The following is a 19,626-nucleotide window of genomic DNA, read 5'->3' on the forward strand; positions in this document are numbered from 1 at the left end:
TACAACTGTTTCTCTCACTGGCAGTGGTAAGTGGGGCATCAGTGCAGCCTTACTGTGTTGTAACTGTTAGAGAGCTTTTGGAACTGGCATCGCAATGTCTGTTCTTTCTTTTGAAACCTCTGTCCCTGCATTGCTTGGAATGTGCTCATACTCGATCTGCGGGTAGTCGGGTGGAGGGAGGACTGACGGCTGGCATGGTGCTGGAGGCAGCTCTTTAGAGGAGATCAACACAGTCTTCAGGGTGGTGGCAGAAGGCATTTTTGTCGACTGCAGGTTGATGAGACTTTCTTGTCGACGAATGAGATCACGTACAGCGTGTTTCCCCAGTGAGTTTTGTACAGTTGGTGAAACTTCTGTGGCTGTTTGTGGTTTGTTTCTCTGTTCCGTCGTTAAGGTCAGCTTGTCCTCAGTCAGGCCAAATATTCACCAGCAGAGAACAGATCTCTTCCAACTGCTGGAACCCGGCAAGTGGGTTGTGACTACAAGCGTCCTCCTGTTGACAAGTACAATAATTGCATATTTAGTTAAAGTGCTTTCATTTGTATAGATTAGCTGCATTGTAAAATAATACCCAGGCAAAAAGGATGCTTATATTTAATTCTAATAGGGTGGAGAGTGAGCTGCAGTGGTCTCGTCAGTGGCAAGGGTGATGTGGGCTGGGATGGCAGTCACTGTGTGGTTATCTGCCTCTGTGTCACTGTGGTACGCCTCATCCTTCTCATCTGGGTCAAGCTGGCCAGGCTCTGAACTAGGTCTGTCCTCTAAGATTTCACTGAGGGACCAGATTCACCTGTGCTTTGACTGACCAGGTATTCCAACCCAAGTAACTCATTCGACGTCACATTAGCAGGTGCGCGGAAATTCTCCTAGACAGTCACTCCAAATAGCTGCTGGCAGCGGGTGTTGAGGTGCTCAATCAGAGGGGCCGAGTATGTTCTGTGGCGTCGACCTTTGACCCCGTACACAGCATCAGAACAGCGGTCTTAATTCCAGCGAGCGATTCCACTAATCAGGTAAACCTGATAAATAATATTGCCCGTTTAGTAAAGACAACGATATACAAAATAATATCTTGAGTAAGTGCTATCACAGGTTTAGCATTTATGCATAGACTTGTGTGCAAGACAACTATTACAGAAATCTTCATTAAGCTTTTTAACAGAAAAACAGTTATTTTACGTACATTTCCTGATTTTTGTACTACAAAACATGCAGTTAACTACATGCATGATTTACTGTGACTATACGTCATTGCATCAGCAACTACACAGTTACTGTCTGTTAAATAAAGCTACATGTAGCATTTCATCAGTGTTTCTCTGCTCATCCGGGAATGAAGCACAGGCTCTAAACTTCAACACAATGGTGACACACAAAACAGACAATACAGAAACACTTTACATCCCAACAGAGCATTAAACACTAAAAAATCTCTCAAGATCTCTGCATCCTCACTTATTACTTTTTTTCTTTCATACTAACATTCTTATTGAGAATTAACAGAGGTTTAGACGTTGATGTTTTATTGTAAATAATAAAGTTTGATGTCACCATTATGGAGATCAGTGTTCGCTTTAGTTGGACTCTTGACCCTTTATTTTTTAACACTGATTTTTCTCTGGGTGCTTTAACTGCGTGTCTGTGATTCATATTTGTTATTGTCGAAATCCAAAAGAAACTCAGATAAGAAGATCTTGGTCACTTATTAATGAAAAAGGTCATCATGTAGTTGCCTGCTTTATTGATACCACCTGAAGTGTAATATCTAAATTGTTAAATATTAATTTTGCATGCCAATACTGTTAAAGAAGGTACTGCAGTGCTGTGATACTCAGATTTTATGTCATTATACAGATTTTAAGTCATCATACAGAGAATGTTTTGACAGGATCATACAGACATCAAGAATCAGCGTATGAATCGCAACAATGGAGACAATGAAAAAAAATCTGATCAACTCTGAACTACTATAAAGAGATTCATGTGTCGATTATTGATGTCTCTATACTCCAGAAAAATAAACCAGTTCAAAACATTTTTATGAAATAAATATTTCTCAAATTTCAGATTGTTACGGAGCCCCCCTAGTCCCACTTTGTAAAAAAAATTTTTTTTTTACTATCTCATGGCCACAAGATAGTAACTCTAGCCTCAAAATATACTAACTCGTGGCCTCAAGATAGTAATTCATGGCCTCAAGATAGTAACCCTAACCTCAAGATAGTAACTCTAGCCTCAAGATAGTAATTCATGGCCTCAAGATAGTAACTCGTGGCCTCAAGATAGTAATTCATGGCCTCAAGATAGTAACTCTAGCCTCAAGATAGTAACTCGTGGCCACAAGATAGTAACTCGTGGCCTCAAGATAGTAACTCTAGCCTCAAGATAGTAACTCGTGGCCACAAGATAGTAACTCGTGGCCTCAAGATAGTAACTTGTGGCCTCAAGATAGTAATTCATGGCCTCAAGATAGTAACCCTAACCTCAAGATAGTAACTCGTGGCCTCAAGATAGTAATTCATGGCCTCAAGATAGTAACCCTAACCTCAAGATAGTAACTCGTGGCCTCAAGATAGTAATTCATGGCCTCAAGATAGTAACTCTAACCTCAAGATAGTAACTCGTGGCCTCAAGATAGTAATTCATGGCCTCAAGATAGTAACTCTAGCCTCAAGATAGTAACTCGTGGCCACAAGATAGTAACTCGTGGCCACAAGATAGTAACTCGTGGCCTCAAGATAGTAACTTGTGGCCTCAAGATAGTAATTCATGGCCTCAAGATAGTAACTCATGGCCTCAAGATAGTAATTCTAGCCTCAAGATATACTAACTCGTGGCCTTGAGATAGTAACTCGCGGCCTCAAGATAAGTGTATATAAAAGGAGAATGCACAATGGAGCAGCTTTTCTCCCCAAAGCAGAAAGTGCACGCTAAAGCTGCCACCCGCTTAAGGCACTTCTTGTCAGGCTAATAGCTATGGATAGAGAGCATTTGATAAAGTTGAATTTTAATTTAGGGATGCGTTACCAGGATATACTGAACACACTTGCTTTGCAAGGGATTATTGTCAGTAAAAGGCAGTTAAAGGAACACTCCACCGTTTTTTGAAATTGGGGTTATTCACTGTCTCCCCTACATTTAGATAGGTGGGCAAATGCATCTTTGTCTCAGTGCATTTAAATTGTCTTAGTCTGGCAGCGCCACCGAAGTAGCAGGCGAAGCACTGATAAATTTGTAAAATCTGACCATCAGAATGAAGATGCCACAGTCATTCCCGTAAGGTTGTGAAGGAAGTCCCTATTTCAAGAGAAAATAAAACATGATCAGCTCCAAAACATGACATATTCAAATCATTCACTTATTGGTTGGAAAACACTGCTTAAAAACTATTACCTTTATGTCCACGCCAGTTCTCTCTGTCCAAATCCCATTCACCAGACTTTTTGCAAAGACACTAAGAAACCAAAATCAAAAATGTAGTCTTACTAAATACATAAATTCAAGATACTCACAGACGGTCGAACATGGGTACAAATGAGTACAAATCTTTATCATGCATAAAAAATTTTTTTTTAAATGTATTATATATATAAATATATATATATATATATATATATATATATATATATATATATATATATATATATATATCATGTTGAAACCCTCATGTTGAAACCCTTGTGGTTTGTATGGATATTTGGAGTCCAGTAACAACATTTCTTGTTGTTGGGGTCTCAAGACCTATAGAGAACATGCACTCTTGATGAAAAGTAGATAACTTATAGTGACAATAGAACAATGACCTAGCAGACTAACACTCCCAAATTTAGTGAACTCTAACCAAACATTACATTGTTAGAATTCAAAATATAAGATTAACATTTTAATATTATTTCATTGTCTATGGTTAACCAGTCACCAACTGTGTCAAGTATAGATTAAATCCTTGCCCAGTTGACAAGGGCTGTGGGCAGAGCATTCCACCAGGAAAGTGATATTATCGATTAATGATGTGTTGATATGAAACACAGGCCAATAGCATATTAAACCTATGTTTATCCTCATGGCTTGTAATATACACAATAGGAACTAAGTTTGCATAACTTACACACAGCGTGTAGTGCCCAGGGGTCCACAATGGAATAATCTAGGCATCTTTCATGTACGAATTCACCTAATTACAAGAGGCAAACAAATTGTACAGTCATGTACTAAAAGGATGATGGTGGTTAAATACTGCTCAACACTTTTGTTGATGTAACTGAAATCCTTACATGTCATCCTTACTTCTACTTTAATTTAGCATACAGACGACATACATAGTTGCTAGAGCAAACAGGACTCAGTGATTTGCCCAAGTGTCACCCTGTTTGCAAAACCTATGTGTCCCAATAAAGCAGCAAACTGACATTCACAGTCTGATTTCACGAAAACTGTTTCTTACCGGAAAACTGGAAAGGGGAGATTGAACATAGAGATCAACGATGAAAACGTCTTTTCCCTGCAGAATGTCAATCATTCCAATAAGATAAATGCCATGAAATTTATTTTTTTTGTCCCCTCCAAATTTACAGTAAATTTAACATCGAACCTGCAACTGTAGAATCTCTCTGAGGATCCTAAAACATCCATTTCCGACCTATAAATGAAATATATTATTTATACGAATCATTCATATAAGTGTATTTGCTGCAAGTACTCATTGTGTGTTTCCGACCGTGGATTCCATTTCTTTTTTCAGGCCGAGGGTTTGAAAGTCTGGTCTGGTGATGCATGTTACTCCATCTTTCACAATCAGCTCATTCCCGGGCTTACTCTGATCCATGGGAACGCCCCCAGCGTGACTGCGTCTGAAGCATCTATGTCAACTAGTCCAATGGAAAGAATGAGCGTCACGGGCGGGTGACGTCATGACCAGGATATGATAAAAGCACATCCGGTGCAAACCGGCATTAGCTTCGAAAATTGCCGAAGCAAGCCGATCACAGGGATGCAGGAAGTATGGCAGGGTGACGCATCGTCTCGTTCCCTGTTCTCAGGGAACTATGGTTACAATAGTAACCTGAGACGTTCCCTTACGAAGGGAACTCAACGATGCGTCCATCGACGCCATGGGAACGAGAATACCCAAAGCGCCAGACTTTCAAATGCCTGAGTGTCAGCCTGTTGTCACACTGCACCAAGCACCTGGGATCCTGGGGCAGCATCCAGGTCCAAGCTGTAAAACCTCATGAATGTGAGCAGTGAGGACCAGCCCGCCGCATCACAAACGTCTTGGAGAGAACTCCAGATAATACGCTTAGAAGCCATACTCCTAGTGGAATGAGCCCTGACCACCAAATGGTTGGCCAGAAGACTCACAAGCAAGAAGAATAGTCTCGACTATCTATATGCTCAATAGGTTGGATTTTCTCGACAGAGAAGTCCGATGAACATAAGTGTCCAGTGCTCGCACTGGCACAAGAGGTTCAGCTTTTCCTGGTCCGAAAAATGGGGGAGGACAGAAACCTGCAGCACAATAGGCCTCGGAATAATGGTAGGCACCTTTGGAACATATCCATGTTTCGGGTAAGATTGCCTTGGCCATCCCGGTGCACTCAAGGCAGGTGGGGACCGAAAGGGCCTGAAGGTCTGACTCTTATAGGGACGAAATAGCTAGCAGAAAATAGTCTTAAAAGAAAGGAACTTCTCTGAGACCAAATCTAAGGGCTCGAAGGGAGCCCCAGATAGGCCTTCTAGAACTATTGCAAGGTCCCAAGCCAGCACCTTAGTGCAAGTTGCATGCCTCAGCCTCAAAGTGCCACGAAGGAAACGAGTGATCAGGGGGTCTCGACCCAAAAATGTACTACCCACCAGGGCGTGGAAAGCCGCAATGGCCGCCACACATATTCCTCGTAGCGGGAGCTCTGGAGCTTAGAATGGTCTAAACAACCTCGGTTGAGAGACCACTCTCTATGAGTTGGGCCCCCTCAGAGGCCAAACCCACAGTTCCCAAATCCCCTGCCGGGGGTGCAATATTGCATCCCCTGCCTGAGACAGAAGGTCTCTCCTGATCGGGACCTCCAAGGGAGGTCCGTCGAGGAGAAAAATTAGGTCCGCAAACCAAATTCAGCTCGGCCAGGGTGGTGCTACTAAATAGGCTTATTCCATCCTGGCGGATTCACTCCAGAACTCCTGGGAGCAGAGCAACGGAGGGAAATGCGTACAGACGTAGCCTCGGCCACGTCTGCACCATAGCATCCAGCCCCGAGGGGACTGGTTGAGTGAGGGATAACCAGAGTGGACAGTGCGTCGTATGCTGAGACGAGAACAAATCCACTTCTGCCTGGCCGTAAAACTCCCATATTTGCTCCACCGCCTCGGGGTGGAGTCCCCTGGCCTCAGCCCCTGCCTCGACAGGGTGTCTGCTCCAATATTCTGCCCCCCCCCGGAATATACACTGCCCTCAGACAGCGTAATTTCTTGAGGGACCAAAATAAGAGGCCACCAACGTGTTGTCTGTGGGTCAAGAACCAGAGTTTCCTCCATATAAACAAGGCGCGGGGATACTGCCGCGTGATCTTGATCGTAAGGAGTGGGTTTCCCCTCAGGGAGAACCCTCTGGTCCTGAGCCACCTCTGTAAAGGTCTCACGTACAGCAGGTCAAAGGGTATCACATTGGACGCTGCTGCCCTGAGGCCTAACAGTCACTGTTCCAGAACAACACATGATGGCCCCTCAGGTCTGGGAGGAGATGTCTCAACGCATTGATGACGACCATCATCTCTAGGCAATTCATGTGCCAAGAGAGATGATGACTCCTCCACAAGCCCTGAGCTGAGCGGCCTTCCAATACCGCTCCCCAGCCGGTGAGGGAAGCATCTGTCGAGATCACAACTCGATGGCAAAGAGCTCCCAACACCGGACCCTGGGTTAAGAACCAGTATTTCCTCCATATAACCAAGGTGCGGAGACACCGCCGCGTGATCTTGATCATACGAAGTGGGTTTCCCCTCGGGGAGAACCCTCTGGTCCTGAGCCACCACTGTAAAGGTCTCATGTACAGCAGGCCAAAAGTTATCCCGTTGAACGCTGCTGTCACAAGACCCAACAGTCTCTCTAACTGTTTTACAGTGCGTGACTGGCCTAGCCTCAGCTCTTTTGTGGCTGTTAGGATAGCAGCTACACGAACGGGCGACAGAGTGGCCCGCATCGTCACTGAATCCCATACCACACCAAGGAAAGTGGTTCTCTGTACTGGAGAAAGCACACTCTTCTTGGCATTGAGCCTCAACCCCAACATCTGCATAGGAGCGAGAACGACACCTCGGTGCCGAACCGCTAACTGTTCTGATTCCGCTAGAATCAGCCAGTCATCTATGCAATTCAGAATGCATATGCACTGCAGCCTGGCGGGGCCAGAGCTGCGTCTACACGCTTCGTGAATGTGCGGGGTGATAGAGCTAGACCGAAAGGAAGTGCCTGATACTGGTGTTCTTTGCCCCAAAGAAAACCTCAGGAACCTCCTGTGCTGAGGGAGGATGGAGATATGGAAGTATGCGTCTTTTAGATCTATCGTGACAAACCAGTCCTCGGATCTGATTTGAGTCACGATCTGTTTGAGTGTCAGCATTTTGGAATTGAGTTCCAGCACCAAACACTCCAACAGACGAAGATCTAGTATGTGACGCAGCTCTCCATCCTTTTTTGGAACAATGAGATAACGACTGTAAAGACCCGACGCAATGTCGGGTGAGTACACCTGCTCTATAGCTTCCTTTGCTAACAGGGCCTTTACCTCTTGCTCCATTACCAGAGCCTGCTCGGGATGCACCACTGTGCGCAGCACCCCGTTGTAACGAGGAGGACGAGAACCAAACTGGATTCTGTATCCTTTCTCTACAATCTGCAGGACCCAATGAGAAATATTCGGCAGAAGCTTCCACGCTGCCAGAAAATTTACTAAGGGAACCAGCCTCTCGAGGCTGGTCTCTGGTGTTATCGAGACAGCCAATTCCGGAGCCTGAAACATAATGGCAGGAACTACCTGAACTGGCCGCTCTAAGGCCCCCCTCAGAGGGCGCGAAACCGATGCTGTGCCGCAGCATAGCATCAGCGACTCGCTGGAGACCGCTGCGCCCTGAAGCACCGAGGGTGGCAGGGTTGGCAGAACGGTCTCGTGAGGACCCCGAAATGGAACGGGCACCGTAAAATGAGGTGTACACCGCTCCACTTCGGTCGGGGCTGTCCTCACAGGCCTGATGCGTGAACATCAGGACCTTTTTTTCTTTTGAGCCGCAGCCTTCTCAGCGTGAAGAACGGTCCTCGGATCCGGCTTCTGCTTTGAAGGCTTTGGCTGCTGTGTTGTGTATGAGAAACTAGACGGCTGGAGCTGCTCACGCCCAGCAGCCCCAGGGGGTTGGACATAGCGAGGGAGAGATTATCTTGTATCTTTCTCTATGATTCCCATCAAATTGAGCCAGAGGTGTCTCTCAGTGACCACAAGGGCTGCCATCCCTGAGAGATAAATCTGTGGCCCGACGGAGTTCTCAAACCCCATCGGGCCAAACTCCCTCACTTCTGTCCAAATACCGCAGGAGGTCAGCCTGATATGCTTGTAGCACTGCTATGGTGTGCAAGCAGGCCCATGCTAGACCCACTGCCATATATGCTTTTCCCACTAGATTAAAAAATTGTTTTCTTTAATGGTTTAGTGAGAGAAGCCGACGCCTTCAGGTACAATACTGAACCGGGAGACAGATAGCTCGCAAGCGTCTGTTCTACCCGGGGTATTGCCCCATAGCCATACCCTCTTAACCCCCAAATATCTGAATATACATGAATGTGGGGGCTAAAAGACAAGAGGAGTAAGGCTTTTTCCATGATCTAGACAGCTCGCTGTGCAGATCGGGAAAAATGGAAGGCCCCGTGATGGAGGTGGAAAAACAGAGGGAAGGAAACTCGTTTAATCTATTTTATTTTTAGGACGAGTGCCCCCTTATTTCTGCTGGCCATAAATATTTAATTTATCTACAGCCTTAGTAAACACTTCCACCAGCTTATTATTTATATATATATTTTTTATATATATTCACTTTATTTTATATATAATATATAAACTATCATATATATATATATATATATATATATATATATATATATAGGCTATATATATTTCTCATACGCTGGGGAAAGAGATGGCAAATTCACTTCCCCCATGATTGTGTCACTTTCAATGCCCAGCACATCTACCTCCTCGGAGGTAGAGCACTGAAGCATTGATTTCTCTCTCTCCCCGGGCGGAAGAGACCGCAGCGCGGGCTTCCGAGACCGGCGAGAGAGCACTGGATCCCTCGTGGAAAGGGAGGAGATAAGATCCGCGGACCCGTCTCCAACCCCGTAAAGAGATCCTATTCGCGATCCACAGGAATGCATTCTCCGCGCTGCCTCGGCAGACGCGGGACCTGTCACCCTGAGAATTGCGAGCCCGGCCACTTTCCTCGAAAAGTGACAGGCGGGAGCGGAGCATGCGAAGCGAAAGCTTCTCACAATGTTGGCAATCAGCCCCCTCGGAGGCTGATACCGCATGCTCTACTCCCAAACCCATCACACAAAGCTCGTGTGTGTCCCTACTCGTTAAATAGCGCGAGCAGGGAGAACACAGAGTTTGTGCAATTGTTTAGTTTCCATAAATATATATATATCAGACAGACAACAGTAAATATAACAGACAGTTTGACACAGATCGCTTGCTGAGGCAACAGAAGCTAATGCCGGTTTGCACCGGATGTGCTTTTATCATATCCTGGTCATGACGTCACCCGCCCGTGACGCTCATTCTTTCCATTGGACTAGTTGACATAGATGCTTCAGACGCAGTCACGCTGGGGGCGTTCCCATGGCGTCGATGGACGCATCGTTGAGTTCCCTTCGTAAGGGAACCCAATTTTGCATATGTGTGGTCTAAAAATACATATACTTTAATATATGCTTATACACATACTTAGTCTCCACTTTTTGAGTTTCATGTTTGTTTTTGTCTAATGTTGCAGGAACAAAAAGATAATTATTAAAATAATAAATAAAACATTAGCCCGGTTTTTGAATCTGTTTGTTGAGAACCTTTGAACAAAGTCAACAAATTATGATTCATAAAGAAATAGTAACAGGCTTTATATTTGTTTGAAATGTGATAAATTCCAAGATATATTTTGTGTATTGTGTTTCAGTGTGTGATAGGTCACACTCATGAAATGTTTTGGGTGCTACAATGTATTATGTAAACCAGTGAAGATCAATTATTCTGTATGTGTGAACCCTAATGGGCTATGAGTAATACATTGACATGTGAAGTAACAACCGTTTTAAGTTCTGTAATTTTGCCCGGTGATATTATCCTAATTTGTGTAATCTTTTATTATTTATGATATGTGCATTTTAAGCTACAAAACCATGAAATCAAACAGTATGTTACAACTAGAATGTAAAAACATGAGATTGCAAGTGACTTACCGGCAGAGGTGGAAAGAGTAATAAAATATTCTACTCAAGTAAAAGTACTACTACTTCAATGAAATTTTACTTAAGTACAAGTAAAAGTACCGGTCTAAAAATCTACTCAAGTAAAAGTAAAAAGTAGCTCATTTAAAATTGACTCAGAGTAAAAGTTACTGAGTTACTTTTTTAACAGCGGGGGTGGGGTGGGGGACCCTCCCGTGTAGGGTTGTAATGGTATAAGATTTTCACAGTATGGTAACGTCTCAGAAAATATCACGGTTTACAGTATAAATCAATTGTTAAATAAATAAACTGTATTACTAAATTATGGGTATTATTATTATTATCATCAGTTAAAATGACAGTTAAATTAATGAAAACAGCAATTTTATTTGGTTGAACAAATGCTTTTATTATTACAAACTTGAAATAATTTGTTTGTTTATTAAAATTTCAATAAAACATGTCTAATCAATTAAATTCGATAATTAATAATGAATTAGATTAACAACTTATTTTTAACATTAATAATTTATTAAAATGTTTAAGAATAATATTGTCCTATGAAATGTATTTTATTCAGAAAATTAATGTTTCTTTTTATTAGGGGTGTAACGATATTCGAACCAAACCGAAGAACCGCGATACAGAACCCACGATTCGAATGGCGATACTCTCATGGCGTACCGAACACGCCCCGCCCTGCAAGCTACCCCGGCCCCGCCCAGCCCGGCTCATTGATTGGACCTGGAATCAGTGTTGCCAAGTCCGCTTATTATAAGCGACTTTGGGCTTGTTTTTCTGTAAAGTGGCTTACAAATATTGGTAGTCGCGGGTCGCGTTTTTTTTGGGCTTGTTTCTAAAGTGTAGTTGCTTATTTGAGCTTGTTCTCAGCTCGTTGTCAAGCAGATATTTTCTATATGTTATTTAAACGTCGGAGTTTGTCTTGCCTGTTCCCTCTGTCTCTCCCCTTTCCCTATACACAGAGTTTTTTCCCACCCACATCCTGCTTCTAATTGGCTCTGACCCAGATGGCAATGAGTACTAGCCAATCAGAGGCAGAGCAGGGCAATCGGTTTTTTTTCTGGTTAGGAAAACGTCAGTGAGTGACGTTTAAATGAAAATACGTGCGAGTCGCGACTGATGGTGACTGGACTGTAGGAGAGTTTTTATATATAAATTATATTTTAGATATTATAGATATAGATATTATAGTTTAATATTGTGTAACCCTTTAACTGTCAATCCCCCTTTTTTCGCATAGACATGAAAATCCCTATTCAAACTTAAATGGTTGTAATTCAAGAATGCTTTGGAATATAGACCTATGGTTGGTCTTGTTTTAAAGAAGACATTTGCCAGATTAATGTTGAAGTGAAGTATTATGAAATTATGAAAGTGAAACAGAAAAAAAGTTATACAAGTTTGAGTTTATGAAAATGAACAATGTAAAAATATAATTATTTATATTTTATATAAAATATATATATTACAAAATATATTTTACTCTAAAACTGCCAGAAAATGTAAGCCAAAATCTGAAGAAGTTGTGTTCCAAATTTTAGGTTGATATCTCAAAAAATGAGCTTTCAGTAAGATTTTATTTGGCCGTAGTACCAACATTTTTCACTAGATGGACAGCCAAGCTTCATTACAGAAGAAAAATAAACTACCGTGTGCACAGTTTTACAAAACTAGGCACAGTTTACCAATCTGTCCACATGGATGTTAATTGACAATCTGTACCCACAGTTTAAAACTATCTGTCACCACGGATTGTAACAGTAGCGGCAGCGCGGAGTAAACGCGATCATCTCTTCCTCAGTTACAGAATAAACATGAATGGACACCTGAAGGTATGTTGAAAAATACAGTATACTTACTGAAAGGCATCATAACTCGTGTAATCGCTCAATCAGTGTTTCAGCAGCGCAAAGACGTCAATAAAACTGCATAGCTTGTCACTAGCATTATATTTACCTCAGCAGGAAGTGATTAAGTGTCCACAACTTGTTGGTTCCTAGAGAAATTAACTCTTGCACTAAATAAATGCACAATATTATCCTATATATTATATGTTACTTAACCTGTTAATTATATCTGGATTATTTAAAGTACGTTTAAAATATCTTTAATGAAAATTACAGAAACTGTGTAAATTATTATATTTCAATAACAAATTAAAGTAAAGTTAATGCAAAAACTGCCTTATGTTCAGTTTACATGTTTTCATACAATGTGTTGGGTGTTGATTATTATATCTAAAAAATAAATAGCATCTAAATTTAGGCTCTGTTGTTAACCTTTAATGTTATAGTAATGTGCGGCTCCCTATACAGCATTAGCAGATTTTTAATCCTTGCAAAACTTTTAATTGTAATTGAATTAATTTAAAGACAAAGACACAATTTTTTCATTAAACCACTGTTTACATTTTTTTTTTAGCTTTCTAAACCGAACCGAACCGAGACGTCAAAACCGTGGGAAAACCGAACCGTCAGTTTTGTGTATCGTTACACCCAGATGGCAATGACATCTGCATTAAGTGAATTCCATTTTCATGACTGGATTCCGGGATTCCCTTTGCATCACGTAAATCGGGACATACCTTTATCTGCAGGAGGGATGGTGTCCTATATCCTCTTTTTGCAGCCACTTTGCGTCCACATTTTTTCGCAAATTGGATATCTCTCCTCGAGGACAACCACGCTTTTTTTCTACTTTTCATACTGGCCATAATTCGCTTGGCGCTTAGCTTTCAGCTTCAGCTGGGTCTGTGTCACCTTTTTTGCGCGTTTGTTCTCCCGCCCTTCAATCAATTCAGTAGATTCCGGAGTGTGTGATTTATTTTTTTTCCCCCTTGTATTATTATTTTTTACTCAGTAACGGATATGATTTCAAATGTAGCGAAGTACAATACTTCAAAGAAAACGTACTTAAGTAAAAGTAAAAGTACAGATTTTAAAAACTACTTTAAAAAGTACACAAAAAAACTACTCAATTACGTAACGCGAGTAAATGTAATTCGTTACTTTCCACCTCTGCTTACCGGTACATAGAACTGCCGGGCCATAGTCATTGAATTCAGTGTCTGTCAAAAATGTCTTTCTGGCTCTTTTGATGAATTCATTGTTAGTCCTTTGATTGTGGTGGTGTACAATGCTTCTCAAAAGGAATATATTTGTTGCTGGTGCTGCATTATTCAGTAAATAATTGTTTTTCCTCATTTGCGAAAAAAAATGTTCCACAACTTGGCTATTTATCTTCCCAGCAAGCTCAGGAACCAGAGAAATCTTCCTCAAGATGTCCCTTGGGTCTTTGGTGTTGGACTCATGAAACGTGTTGTACAACACAAATGGCGCTTTTCCACTGCATTGTACGGTACGGTTCGGTTCGGTACGGTTCGACTCGGCGCGGAACGGTTCGGCTCGCTTCGCTTTTCCACTGCGTGGTACGACTCGACTCGGTACAGCACGGTTCGGTTCGCTTTAGCTCGGTTGCTTTTCCACCGCAGTTAGTACCCCTTCAAAGTGGGTGGGACTGATCGTTATTTGCGCCGCCTCTATTGCCACCGTCTCTCCCATTGCTCGCAGGTCGTCTTCCGTAGATAGCGTCCATTTGGTTGAACCACTTCCAGGTTCTCCTGTTCGCACCACTCCGGCCGTTGTGATCCTTTATGGTTCTATAGTCACTCTTAAGTTTTTTTAATTTGTCCCTACACTGTTTGTAGGTCCGGTAATAGCCGTGTGCGGCTAAGAGCTGAGCTACTTCTTGGAACACTTTTTCATTCCGTTTTGCCCCATCCAGCTCTCGCTGGATCCGCTCCTCGGCAACCAACGAGAGGAACGTCTGCACCTCGTCCATTGACCACGATTCAATCATTTCTTTTTTAAAGTTTTTATCTCTTTTTTTTCAAGAAAGTAAAAAAAAGATGCTAACGCGTTGGCTGTTGTCTACTGGTTATTTAAATCTAGTGGGTTTAGTGTCTCGTGTCGCAAATCCAATGACGCTGGTAGTGACGATTATATCTGACCAATCAGTGATCTGCAGTGTTTTTACGTCACATTTTAGTACCGGTACGGTACGCTTGGAACCTCAACAGACCAGGTACCATTTAAAGCGAGCCGAAGCGAGCCGTACCGTACCGTACCATGTAGTGGAAAAGCACCACAAGTGAGCCGTACCGAACCGAACCGTACCGTACCATGCAGTGGAAAAGCGCCAAAGCGTGCCGTACCGAACCGAACCGTACCGTACCATGCAGTGGAAAAGCGCCAAAAGTGGTCAGCAGATCCAGTAATAGGATGACCATTTTCATCTGGTGTTTCTTTCTTTTCACGGAGCCATGACAGATGGGAAAATATCTTGCCCTCTCTGGCCTTGGAGATGTTTTCCGTAGTTGGCTCAAGCAATCTTCCCTCAAAAGGCTGAAAGGGAACAATGTCTGGGGCCCTAGTCACATTTGTATGTGCAACCAAACCTCTTGCAAAATCATAAATACATATATTAGGAAGATGTTTCCATGACAGAAGTAAACCTGCATAGTCTCGTGGGCTCTCAGCTCGAATCAGGAATTTTAGGCTGTACACAACACCACAAGGGCACATTATGGCACACCAACCACCTACATACAAACCATGTAGACTTGAAATGCATATATTTACACTTTCCAAAACACTGACCTGATGCACCCCATATTTTCTGGAAAATCTTGTCGTAGCTATGCCGTGTATGCATTTCAATACGCAAGCGTGAAATGAGGTCCAGTTTTGATCCAACTGTGTCAAGACCACATTCCTTGCACAGTTTACGAACAACATCAACCTGATCAAAGTAGGATTAGGAAAATACATTTTGATGTGCCCCCAAACATATAATTAAAATACATTATACAAAACAAATATACCTTTTGGGTCATGAGCTCCTCCATCAGTCTATCTTCTGTAACATGGTAGACTTGGGACTCTTCAGACACCTTAGCAGTCTTAATCTTTTCAAATTCTGTGTTGAGCACCTCATTGGAGGACCTTGTTTTGTGCCCAATCCAAGGAGCCCAGAAATGGTAGGAGGGGAGTACCTTGAATGGATTCTGATTATTACCTTTGGACACACAAGGTTAGTATAAATAAATATTTCAGTTTTGTTTTTTAAAAAGCTTGTCATTTGAATTGAAAAAAATTAAAATTAGAACTAAATACAAAGAAATATGGGATTGAATCCACAATTACTTGACACAAATCCCCGTCCAATCATCTCCAGGGACACTGCGTTCCAAAACGCCTCAATGTTTACCATTCCTTTGAAATCCTTCGGTGTCTCTTCAATGTCACTCACTATAACAAACACAATGAAATATAAAAAAAAGTGCACTGAATGGTTTAGATATTTGTCAAGTATGTCATATTTGCAAAAGTTACCAGCCATGGAAAAAACTCTTTCCTGGTAAGCGCTGTTCCATCGTCATCTCCAGTGAGTGATGTCTCAGCCTCTTTCCTGGTAAGCGCTGTCAGGGTATATCCTGGTAGTAATGTTTGGAGCTCTTTGCCAGGTGCTATACAATGGCTTTTACTTAAATGATTGATTAACCTATTCTTATGGGGAAAAAAAAGATTTACAAACACAATGAAATAGCCTGTGGAAACAAACACAAAAAAACATTAACTACAGATTCAAACAATATACAAATGGTGTGTCATATTGAGAAAATGTACCCACCTTTGTATTTTACAGATCTCGCAAGGTGAGCCTTTAAATGAATGATTACACGGTATCGGTCTGTGGGTTTAACATTTTTTGAATTGCACAGCGGGCAGTGATACCGGCTGCAGCACTCTGTGCATTTCTGTATTGGTGGTAGCTCCGTCCCTTTACACACACTAATGTGATTTGCCTAAAAGAAGAGGGAAGTATTAATAGATTGTTTACGTAATAAGTATAGTGACACATATGAAATACCAGTAGTACCTTATAATTCATAAGAGTTTACAAAAATCCAATAACTTTCCAAAAAAAAAAAGGAATTGAACAATGTAGGTGAAAAGTTGTGTGTGGTAGATGGACTGTAAAAAATAGTGAGGTAAGAAAAACCAAAAAAAACTTATATAAATGTTAACATTCTTCTATACAAAATATGTAAAATGGTAAATGGACTGCATTTAGGCTATATAGCGCTTTCAACAGACCCATGGCCACCAAAGCGCTTTAAACATCATCATAAACATATTAAACATCAGGCATTTACACGGGCATAGGGAAAAGTACTACTTCAACAAAAAACAAAAAAAACATAGCTAGCTAACAAACTCTCGTGTGCATAGACAACCTAGCATTTTAGACTATTCTCTGCCAAGACTGTTCTATGAGATCTCGTTAACTGGGTACAATCTTCACACATCCAAGTGAAAAAAACGCATTTACGATATTAAATCATACCACTCAAAGAACGATTTAATTGGAAAATCTATTGTAGCAACCTAGCTCTAGAATTGAGGCACACCAGAGTTCACTAATACCTTTAAAAAACACGACACAGTACCTTGAAAACAAGACAATTCTTTTTTACTAGCTAGTTTGTGCATTTGAATTTTGACATGACCTATAAATCATCGACAGTTTATTATTTTTTTCTTACCGCTGACATCTGCATGGCGCGTCAAATTTGAAAAGTGAATGACGATATGGAAATGACGTCAATTTGAAAAGTGAATGACAATACGGAAATGACGTCAATTTGAAAAGTGAATGACGATACGGAAATGACGTCTGCTGTCCATCCACTGGTGTCCAGCCACTGGTGTCTAGCAAGAAGTGAGTCTGCGGGGCTACAGCTAGATGCCTCTCATGTAGCCTGCAAGACAGTCAAATGGATAGTGGATACTAGACAATAGACAAAGTGATGTGATGGTTGGGGCAGCGAGAGACTCATGCTGAAAAGTCCATTTCTCCCCTACCCTTCTGTGTGACATTGAGTTGCTGGTTTGCCCTGGGGACAAAGGACCTCCTCAATGTTGAACATGACAGAAGCCTTCTACTGCAAATGATCCTCGGTTTGTTAAATGATTAACTCCAGCTCCATGCCAAACACAGAGCCAGCATTCCTTCCCAGCCTGTCCCAGTGGCCCTCTTCTTAATGCTGCCTCCCCCGCACACCACAGCATAAACAAGGACTCTGGCCATGTTTAATCTTGCTCAGAGTCACTATTGGTATGGTATTCTTCAGAATCACTATCAAAGTTAATTTCTGTTTCAGTCAGGACTTGAACATAATAGTTCTTTGCATGCTTTGCCAGGCTGTTGCTTGCTTGTTCTTCATAGTCAAGCTCCGTAGACCTTGGATACCATCTTGAAGCAGGCCCCACGTCTCACCTTACATGTTAAAACACTTTGAGCCTTTATTAATTAGAAACTTTCCGAAATATTGTAATGTATGCCAAGTATAACCAATACATACCTGATGTCACATTAGAAAGCTGGGATGACATCTGCTTCAGGGTGTCTGCACGGGTGCAAAGAGACTTCCAATGCTTGTTCATCTCTGCAATAAGAATCCTCTTCTCCTCCACAAGTCTCCTTACTGCCATCACTATGTCGAACGCCTTCCTCTTTGTCCTTAGATCTACAGAGTCTGGAATACATTGATGAAACTTAAGTCGGTTGTATTTAAGATTAGGATTTAAAGATTTTCTGGGGTTACAATCGAGGCATGACAGATTTTGTGCCACTATGTGACTATTTCACATAGTCAACGCAATTGTGTACACTTGAACACTTGTACTCTTCAGATAGTATGGTGTCCAAGGTCAGTTTTTCTGCATTAGGAACCAAGGTGTAATACATTTCCACTACAGAATTTACATTTATTTTTCCTCCCTGATCTTTCGGCGGATCCGGGCACGTCCTATGCATCCGTCACTATCTTTATAAAGACGCTGGGACCTCCTCTTAACACTTGCCACCAGCTCCTCAATTCGGCTGGCAACAGCAGCAACATCAGCATCATTTGGGGATGTTGTTGCTGAGAGGAAGAAATGAAGAGATAAGTAATATGATTCTTGATTCCATCCATAAATATTAATTCTGGTGTATGAGCAAAATAAAGCCTCAACAATATTTTCATATTTCTCTGTAACTGAGGCTACACTTGTAGCTAAGGTTGAGTAGAGTTAGGTTAGTTAGGTTCTTTATTGTCCACATCTTTTCCACACGTCATCAGCAATCAGAGTATGTGCTCTTTGACTACGATTACAATGCCTCTTTGGAATTGCAGCCAAGCTTAGTCAGAAGTGATACATCAAGCACCATATCAAACAGTATAAAACAGTATATTCTACCTTCTGGCCACTCATTATATCAATGATCCAGCTCCCCAGTTGATTGTCTGTGATGTCCATTTCCGTTTTCATGGCCTCCAGGTTATGCAACTGGCATTGCAGGGCTATTGTGGCCTTCAAACACAAATGACAATGAGGCTACAACTTTGACTATTGTTGATAAGGATTGTAAAGTACCTTCACTATTAGAAAACCACATACAACACTGATTAAATATACAGTATATTCATATATATGTGGACTATCAATATATGTGGTGTGAACTTTTAATATTTTAAATCAAGACACTGAAAAATACAATTGACAGTACACATGCAACCATCTGTATATTTAATTGTATTGAAGAATATCTGGGCAAGTCTTCCCTATATTTTAATATATGCCACTTTATTTTACAATATCGCTATGCATGTTGCATAAGGGAAAACTGGTGTCTTTACCTTCCGATATCGGCGGGCAAGGGTGGAAGCCAAGTTGTTAAACTTTTGTTGGTTCCAGCGCATGGCCATGACCGTCAGCATGTCTATGCGTCCTGCAAATAAAATAGGATGATGGTATTGTAATCGATCCATCCATTTGTGTTGAATATTGCAGTTGTTTTTAAAGACAAGTTTAAGTGTAGACTTTCACCTTCTGCATCCTTTTGCACTTTTGAATCTCAGCTAATTACGCTGAATTCTTTTAAATCTGTGTTATGTGTTTTGATTTATAGACCCCCAAATTTTCATGGGGATTTTATACAAGAGTTCTCTGAACTTTTATCTGGTATTGTCCCTTCTTTTGACAATATTCTAATTTTAGGGGATTTTAATATACATGT

This window comes from Siphateles boraxobius, unplaced genomic scaffold (assembly GCF_051911475.1).
Source record: "Siphateles boraxobius isolate OS27281-9 unplaced genomic scaffold, OSU_SipBor_1 208, whole genome shotgun sequence".
Taxonomy (NCBI): Eukaryota; Metazoa; Chordata; class Actinopteri; order Cypriniformes; family Leuciscidae; genus Siphateles; species Siphateles boraxobius.